The sequence below is a fragment of the Haplochromis burtoni genome, unplaced genomic scaffold, assembly GCF_018398535.1.
Source record: "Haplochromis burtoni strain Fernald_Lab_line unplaced genomic scaffold, NCSU_Asbu1 Contig_199, whole genome shotgun sequence".
NCBI classification, from domain to species: domain Eukaryota; kingdom Metazoa; phylum Chordata; class Actinopteri; order Cichliformes; family Cichlidae; genus Haplochromis; species Haplochromis burtoni.
The window spans coordinates 304,748-314,554 of NW_024582560.1; positions in this window are offsets into that span (position 1 = coordinate 304,748).

Consider the following 9,807-nt stretch of genomic DNA (forward strand, 5'->3'; position numbering starts at 1 on the left):
TAAAAAATGATAAAACACTGCCCTACAATGCGATGACTCTTCAAAAGGACATAAGCTGACAGACACGCAGTGGAAACTGTCAAGTTTTGGACGGAATAAATACCTCAGTCCGAGGAGTTTTTGTGCCCGGTTGTGGAATAACTTTAGAGACTGGAGACGTCCAGAGATTCCACATCGGAGTGAGAGGCGGAAGTTGCGAGGCTGTGAGGATGAACTGACCTGCAGGCAATGTCTGCCTCTTAAGGGCAAACGTGTACTGTGCATAAAAGACTGGATGAAAGACAGCATGAAGGCGATACTAAAAAAATTCTGATATGAGTTGCACAACAAAAGTACCACTAGGAGAGATACTGCTGTGTAGCATTAATGCTTATTTATTCGTTATTTATTGAAAATAAATGTTTACGAAGCTAAAGTTTGCTGATTATTGAAAACTGTATGTTTTGTATTTATTTGCCTATTTTATTTTTTACATTGTATTTTTTTGAAGTATCTGGAGTACTGTATGGAAAAGTAAATGCATTGAATAAAAAAATCATGAGAGAAAGGAACTTGTTCTAGAGGAAATTCATTTGTAGAGATGGTGGAGTTTGTTAGTCACAGTAGGAAAAAGAGAGTAGAAGGCTAGTTCGTGCTTACTGTAATCGTAATGACTTACAGTTGCCTTGTTCCACTTCACAGATAGGTGGCAAGATGACCCCTCATTTTCTCTGAGGTAACAGTTAATAGATGATATGTAAAAAGCGTATGTTTGTGTAAAATCAGAATCAGAATACTTTATTGATCCCTGGGGGAAATTATTTTTTGTTACAGTGCTCCATTATAAACCAACATTAAGACAAGACAGACAATATGCTAACTAAGAATAGTACAATATATACATAAGTCACTCATAAATAAATAGCTGGAAAAGAAACATGTGCAGTTGTAGCAGTAACCAGTGTGTTAAGTGGATGCGTTGTACAGGGAGATGGCCACAGGCAGGAAAGATTTCCTGTGTCGTTCAGTGGTGCTTTTCGGTAATCTCAGTCTCTCACTGAACGTGCTCCTGTGACTGACCAGCATGTCATGGAGTGGGTGGGAGGTGTTATCCAACATTGTCTTTATCTTGGACAGCATCCGCCTCTCCGACACCACCTTGAGGGAGTCCAGCTCCATCCCCACAACATTGCTGGCCTTACGGATTAGTTTATTAAGTCTGTTGGCATCTGCGAGCCTCAGCCTGCTCCCCCAGCATGCAACAGCATAGAGGATCGCACTGGCCACAACAGACTCATAGAAAATCCTGAGCATTTTCTGGCATATGTTGAAGGACCTCAGTCGCCTCAAAAAATAGAGACGACTCTGGCCCTTCCTGTAAAGTGCTGTGGTGTTTTTAGCCCAGTCCAGTTTATTGTCAATGTGTACTCCAAGGTATTTATAGTCCTCCACAATGTCAACACTGACCCCCTGGATTGAAACAGGGGTCAAGTGTTTCCTGGTCTTCCTGAAGTCCACGATCAGTTCCTTAAAACCAGACTGAAGGTGGATAGATGCATAAATACATTCATTAATCACCAGAGGAAATGTCAGATCTAGTCACAAACACAAGAGTCAGATTAAAGGTCCAAGTGGCACATAAAAGGCAGACAGTATTAGCAGTATGCACAGACATGTAAAACACATACAACTGAAATATTTTTGTCCTAAATCCACTGACGTCCACAGTATAATTCAAATCCATTACATTTTTTTTCCATACAAAGTTCAAGGCTACATCCAGGTTTTTCAAAAGAGGTTTTCATTTTATATTAAAAAAACACACACAATCAAAGTTTCCTATGACCACTCGTTTCAAAATTGGCCTGAACTTGAAATAGACTCAAGAACCTGGAAATTAAAAATAAGAAGAATGGACGCTAAACAGCTGTTTTTAATGTATTTTTATGAGGTTTATTCCCACCAGTTAACCTCTGTTTCATTTTCTGTTGCCACGGCCACGTACACAGGAGACTCTAAGAACTGAAAGCCTTTTCTGGGAAAACTGGGAAAACTCCAAAACCGTAGAAAACGTAGCTGCAGGCAGCAGCCGGTTTGCTTTAGTTCTTCCCACCTTGCCAGGGAGAGAAATTGCCTCACACAAAATGTCACCTTGTGTTTTATTTTACATTTTGCTTCCTTTGTGAATCTTTAAAAATGGATTAAAGTACTTTAATGAACTTTGGAGGTTCTACAAGGTGGATTTTGCTGTTTAAACAGAGGCTAGCTGTTTATGTTTCCCATCCTATGCTAGGCTACCCAGCTGTACGTTGCAGTTTATAGTTAGAATACCCATATGAAAGTAGCATTAAACTTCTTGTCTATGTGAATCTAAAAAATAAAAACTCCTATTTTGAGATGTGACCATCATCCTATCTGATGGATATAGCTATATCCAGTGGCCAGTTAGCTTAGCATAAAGGCTAGAAAGACAAAAAACTGCAAGCCAGGCTCATTCAAAATATACTAAATGAACACGTACACATACAGTTACTGTTTAAAGATTAAACAATCATGTAGTGCTATGTTTGCCATTCAAGAGAGTGGCATCAACAGACATTACAGGAAATATCAGATTTCAGCATCTATTTTGGTAGCATCTCTGGAAGTCATGTCAAGCTAACCTATTTACATAAACGAGACAAAAGCTTTGATTTAAATTTTAAAGATCAGGAAATTTCTTGTATAAAGTCAACAATCCAATAAGCTCTAGTGTTATCCTAAAATGTTAGACTGTTGTTTAAAGATGAATAGATTTACAAGTGTGTCAACAGGCAGATTAGGCTTTCATAAAAGGTTTTAAGCTAAATGTTGTAAAATGCTAAGCCCATAACGGGCGGCAAATGTGTTTGTGTCCAAAACATGAGTTCATTTTCCCGGGAAACATCTGAGTGTGAAGGATGGTCACCATGGATACAGCAGCTACCTACCATGCACCTCCACTGGCAGGTTTGTTTACTAGCCCTACCTTAGGGCCCTGTGAGTCACAAAAGCCTCCCCTCCCTTCGGTAAATCAGGCTCATCCTTTCATACTGCCGCCATCCATCAGCGCCACCTCCTCGTTGCTCTCCCCTTCCTACACTGTCCTGCTGAAACAAATGACTCCTGTTCAAACACTTGGCAACTAAAACGCAGAGGGTGAAGTCATTAGCACCACTCCGACACTGACGGAAAAAGACAGTGGCTATCTCTCCACTCCATCCCTCTTCTTCTGTGTCACTTCCACACAGAAGTGATGAGCAAAGAGGGCCTCTTCTGAGCCTCGACGTACGGTAATTGAGATTAAGTGGAGAAAAACTCATTTGTTTTTCAGTCACTGTAAATTCAAACACTGCCATCTTAATTTCAGGGAACAGATGGACTTAATTTTTAACTGTTGCTCATGCTGTAACACATCATCTTACCCACATACAGTATTCAGCAGTATTTAATTTGAATTCAACCCTGTGGACGATATTTTGCTGGGTGGACATTCATCATTTATATCTAATTTAATTTAGTCAAAAGAGTATATGGAGATCCAATAAAGTAGATACATATGGGCCGACGGGACTTCTGTGGAAAATGAATGAATGAAAAAATCTGTTATCAAAACAGACAGAGAGGTTTACTTTGTTTTTAACGTATTAGGATCAATATTTGGTGCACAAAATAAGAGATACAAAAAAACTAGAAGTTTAAGTAACAAATTTCTGGCTATAACCGATATGGTGTAGAATACGTGTGCATTGTGACCCAAACAATAAAATTTTTTGCCATGTGTTTGACTGCATGCAGATGGGTGGACAAAGAAAGTTAAGATGAATCATGATGTCTTAAATGAAAGCCAGAAATACCTTCATGCCTCAATTTTCTTTTTTCTTTAGTGACGATAAATGAGTAATCGTCAGTGATACTGAAAGTTGTAGGGCCTGTTTCAGTAACTCTAGATTATGCTGGGTACCATTAATCTGATAGTAATCTTTTACGCAGAGTGCTATAGAGTGTGTGTGTGTGTGTGTGTGGTATTTCTTTGCTTGTTCCTGTGTTTGTTTCTTTCTGCTCGTCTGTGGTCAGATTTTGACAGATTACGATTGCGTCACAAGTTTGCAAGAAGCATTTAGGAAACTTTACAGCTGCGGTTGTCAAGATTTTAAAAAAAGTAGAGCTGATGATGAAGATGGGTGTAGTCTCAGAAATCATTATGTGGTGTCATCTGTACTTAATTTATAGTTTAGAAATCTGAAACTAACTAAAGCTGTTCAATAAACGTAAAATAAATCATTAGATATTAGAAGTAGAAGAGCAAAGAAGCTTAAAATATTACTGATAGACATCAAATCAAATATCAATAGTATCGACATTAATGCTGGTATTGATATCAGATTAGTGCGATAGGATCGATACTTTGTTTCTAGTTGCTACTTTCAGCGTGTTTAAAAAAAAAGTTGAAAAAGAAAACAATTATTATTTGATTAGCAATTTGATAAAACAGTTTCTTTGCTTGGTTAGAAAGACATCTACCATTCATCAAAGAAATGATATTAATTGTAAAAAGTCCATCCTCAGCTAAGCTAAAACACTCAAAGATGCGCCACTCAGATTTAAAAGAAGCTCGGAAAATCATTTTCAGTGTAATAATGTAAAAAGCATGTCCAAATCTGATTTATCATTCTCCACAGCCCGTAATCGATCCATCCATCATCCATTTTATTCCGCTTCTCAATTTCAGGGCCGTAATGGGTGGGGCCGGGCGGAGGGGGCTCAGGCCTATCCCAGCTGTCATCGGGGAGAGGCAGGATACACCCCGGACAGGTCACCAATGTGGCGAGGGAAGCGACCTTGACCGAAAACATGGAGTGCAGGGCTAAATCTTTCTTTGATGACAGAGATCACAAATGTGAAAGAAAACACTGCTGAAATTCATAGTGATGCATCTAGTTTTGAAATAAATCCCCCAACCAGTTTACAATAGAAACACATCATCTGAATAACACAGAAGGTGTAAAGATGGTAAATGGTTCTTAAATAGTGCTTTATACAACATGCATCATTCACCTGTTCACACCAATTCACACAAGACAACATTCACACAGACTCATACTCTGATGAAGGCATAGGCGAGCAACTCAGAATCTTATCCCAGGAATACTCAAGCATGCAGACTGGAGACTGGAGGCAAACTCGGGGATTAAACGACCAATATTCCAAGTAGCAGATGCCCTGCTCTACCTCCTGAACTGCAGCTGCCCCCGCCCCAAACAGGACATCAGTGAAAACAACACAGCTCATCAGTGCACAGATAGAGATGCTATCAATGTTTAGACAAATATTTGGTTCACTTACTTTAAAGACATAAAAACCTGATCTTAAACTAATCATCAAATGGGTAAAAACTCTTCTTAAACTTCTTAAGCTTTTGGTATTCTTCTCCTTCACTTTTCTTCGTCTGCTTGATTTTAGGTGGGAAAAAGTTGTTTTGGCCGTCAGCGGATTCACAAGTAAAGACTAACATGAGTATTTACCGCAAGTGAGTAACAAAACTCTGCAATAACGAATGCCATATGCACTGGCTGGGCCCTTTGACCACTGTTAAGAGAGAACTTGAGGGATCTGAGGAATTTGGACTGAGTTCAAACTTGCTGGCCTCAAATTACATCAGTGGTATCTTCAACGCATTTTAATTCCCGACATGAAGCGTCTTTACTCGGTGGAAACTCACTGGTTTTGTGACCAGAAGTACCCTGGCTGTAATGATGCAATGCATATATGATCAAACAGACACAACAGGCTCAGTTTATATGTCTGCAATCTGTTCACTAAGCATGCAGGATTATTAATTATTACAGACTGTTGACACATATAGATCCCACACCTGGATGAGCTGGCACAGGAGAGGCTTCACCAGGTATTTTCTGTATGAGTGTCTCCAAAGCACGGATCGTTTTAAGTGGAAAGCTTTTAATGTCAGGAAGGTGAAACATAATTCAGAACAAAAGAGGTGGAGCTCTGCTAGAGCATGGAACCGGATTATTAGAGCGCTGAGTGCTGTACTGGAAGTGAGTCAGCATGCTGATTCTAAAACATACTTGCTGTGTGAGTGGTGATTAATGGCTCTGCCATCAGAGGTTGAACCCGCTGGAGTGGTGTAAAAACAAAGAGCTGCAGGCATGGTTATCAGGTTACCAAGGTGACCAACCCAGCACAATATTCTTCTTTTTTTTTTTCATTTATTTGGTTTGTAAAGTAGGAGAAAATAGGCTACTGCAAATAAACTGCTTTGTACTTTGTGGCCATTTGTTAAATCATCATAAACACTTATGGACTCTTAGACTGAGACATGAGACCATAATTCAACATGTGTTCTGCATTATTTCATGTGACATACATAAAGCCAGCAGGAACTTAAAGCACAGAGGTCATTAGCAATAATAATGCTGACTTATTTAAGTGAGGTAAACCCCCATGTGGTTCTTTTACCATTACATTTCCAAGAAAACCGACTCCTCAGTGTTTCATGGCATTGTTGGTATGGTCCAAAGTTGCAAATTAGTCACACTGGAGACCTAAACTTGCTACACGTATGAGTGTCAGAGTATCCGGCATGCTGTTGGTAGCATTCCCCTTTTTACTGAAATGTTAATAAAATCAAAATGAAAGCAGTTTTAGGCAAAAACAGCAGAAAATACAAATCATAAACAAGGTGTGCTGTAAGCCTGGGTTATACTTCCTCTGTGGTTTTTACCATAAACTGAACGGATGCTTGGTCTTTCTGATTTATCAGAGAATATGGAGTTTTCACCAAACATCCTGACAGCACCTCATGATTCACTCCTTGCAGTGGAGATGAGACAAATTACTATACAACACTTTTTGTGACTTAAAAGTTTTGTTCTACTCTTCTTCTTCTTTGTCATCTTCTTCTTCTTATCATTATTAGTTTCCCACGATCTTATTAAAAAGATAATAAAAAGATTTACTTTGTTCGTTATTCCTTCATTTGTTCTGTGAGCTAGGCGCATTATTTTGATTTCAATTTCATCACTGACATGAAAATGATGAACCACACCACCTTTGTCACGTACACTTATTTTTGCAAGTAATAATAGTAATAATAATATTTTTGTATCTGATGCAGTTCTCACTTTTGCAATGCGAAACATCCGCACACATGCATGCCGTCACCGTTGTGACATCGTGTTGTTGTTGTGATACTAAACCAGATGTCTGACTGGAGAAACTGCACGTTCACATGGAGGCAGCATTGGTCATTAAACACGTCCTACATTATCATGTATTTGACTCTAAATGGCAGACATGATAAACTTTTTTGAAATACTAAACTTCTCAGACTTTGATCAAATCTAAACTGGCCCTCGCTGACCATGAGAAAGAATCCAGTTTTAAAGCATTTCTTCACTGGCTTCCCTTTCTGACCCAGTAGCTATGACCGTGTGTCACATATCATTGGTTGGCTGTTGAGTTTGTGCTTATTCACCACAAGGATGGAAGTCTTAAGAGTGTGTATCATAAGTTTACCATGAAAAATTCAAAGAGGCACGTAAAAATGAATAAGCAGTTTGAATGAAATCTACCTGAAGTGATGAAAAACTTAACTGATTGTTGCAGCATCCTATAAACACAGCATGCAGCTATTATAGCAATTCTCCGAGGCTGTTTCCCCGTGGAGCACGACAAAGACACGGGAAGCGCTGTGACGTATAGCCTCACGACTGTGAACCTCATCCACAGAAACGCTGGCAAATGCGTGTGTCAATAACTATCTAGAGTGGCTTCAACGGTGACAAGGTAATTGGGTTTGTGGGAACGTCGACTTTGAGCTCAGCTGCTTTGACAAACGCCGCAGGCTTGTGTGCTTATTGATCTATGAAGAGCAGCGAATGTGCCTAAGCAGATGATCTCGTGTCAGTCTGCACGTCGAGCAGCAGTTTGTAGATAACACAACAGCTGATTCCTTTTTACCCATGTGACACGGTATACTAGTAAAACTGCCCAGTGCAAGGTTAAAAAAAATGTCACCAGCAATCAGGACAATGACAGAGATTCAGAGAAAGCCTGCTTTCTTCCTCTGTTTGCTTGTGCACTCACAGCATGACTCAGTAGAACTAAACTGCAGTTAAATTCTTGCTTTCCAGGGAATTAATACTGATCACTAGTTTAGCTACCTGAAACTCATTATCAGTCTTTACTAATCCACCGTTTGGCCTCTAATGATTCAGAAAAAAGTAAAAACACCACCAAAGGCTCAGAGATTTGAAGAAAAAAAAGCACCAATGTTCACATTTGAGAAGCTGGTATCAGTTATTATTTATCAGATATTATCTTCAAATGAATACACAGAATACGTGAGCAGGGGATAAGATTTTGGGCAGCACGGTGGCACGGTGGTTAGCACTGTTGCCTCACAGCACGAAGGTCCTGAGTTCAATTCCTCCATCAGGCCGGGGTCTTTCTGTGTTGAGTTTGCATGTTCTCCTCGTGTTTGCGTGGGTTCTCTCCGGGTACTCCGGCTTCCTCCCACTGTCCAAAGACATGCAGCTTGTGGGGATAGGTTAATTGATTAATCCAAATTGTCACTAGGTGTGAATGGTTGTCTGTCCCTATGTGTTAGCCCTGCGACAGACTGGCGACCTGTCCAGGGTGTACCCCGCCTTTCGCCCTATGACAGCTGGGATAGGCTCCAGCGGACCCTGAAAAGGATAAGCGGAAGCTGATGGATGGATGGATGGATGGATGGGATAAGATTTTATCAATGGGGATCTTAGAAATTTCCATATCATTTAGTACTCTGAGTAGTGTATACCTAGTATGTCTGGCCTTTGGCTGCATGCAGGTCTGTGCAGGGAGTAATCTTGAAACCACTAACTCTTGTCTGATTTTATCTACATTCGTATTTGGACTGTAAAAGATCAGTGCTCTGTGGAGTCTTGCCCCAGATATCTGTTATCTGGACACCCGCAGGCCACCCCAGAAACCCTGATACATTAGAAGTTACCCCAAGAGGCTAACTTATCAGACCACAGCTGATGAATTCCCTGATTGTTAGCTTTTTTCCTTTGGGATCCCTCAGAAGAATTCCCACTAAATACAGCCTCACAGAGGTTGGTTTCCAGCTCTTTCCATGTATTATTTTTTTATTAAAATGTAAATCGGTAAACAGACATTGACGTCACATGAGAAAGAAAATCCTACTGCACCCACATACGACATAAAAGAAACATAAGAAGAAAAATAATGCACCTGCATCTTTTCTCTTACTCATGTTACATCTCATCTGAACAAAGCTGTTTTGGTTGTTTACCTGCAGCACCAGATTGAACCCTTGTGACATGAAAACACGTGAGGGCCATCTCACCTGCCACGTTAAGGGCTTAGAAAAGATGGCAGGTGCACAAAACTAGTTATTATCTCTGGAGGAGACGCACGCACGGAGCAAGATCTTAAATACCTGAAATGAGGCAATTTAAAGACAACAACCTCAAATGCCAGAACAAATAGTCCCCAGAAAACAGCTGTCAGACGCTGGCATTGTGGGAAAAATGTTTGTGTGTGTAGTGAGTTAGTGTGTGCCTTACACTGACACAGAGAGCACAACAGTTACACAGTGTCTTCTGTCAGAGGTCAGTGAAAGACAAGCTGCATACAGTGATAAAGAAGGATATGGAGAACATGTGTGCCTGATATTTATTGGGAGCGTTTGACTCCTCCTGAAAGTGTAAAGAGCTCTGTTGCCCCCTGCTGGGGAAATGGTGTGACTGAATTCAAAACAGAACTAGTTGAGGGCAAAGC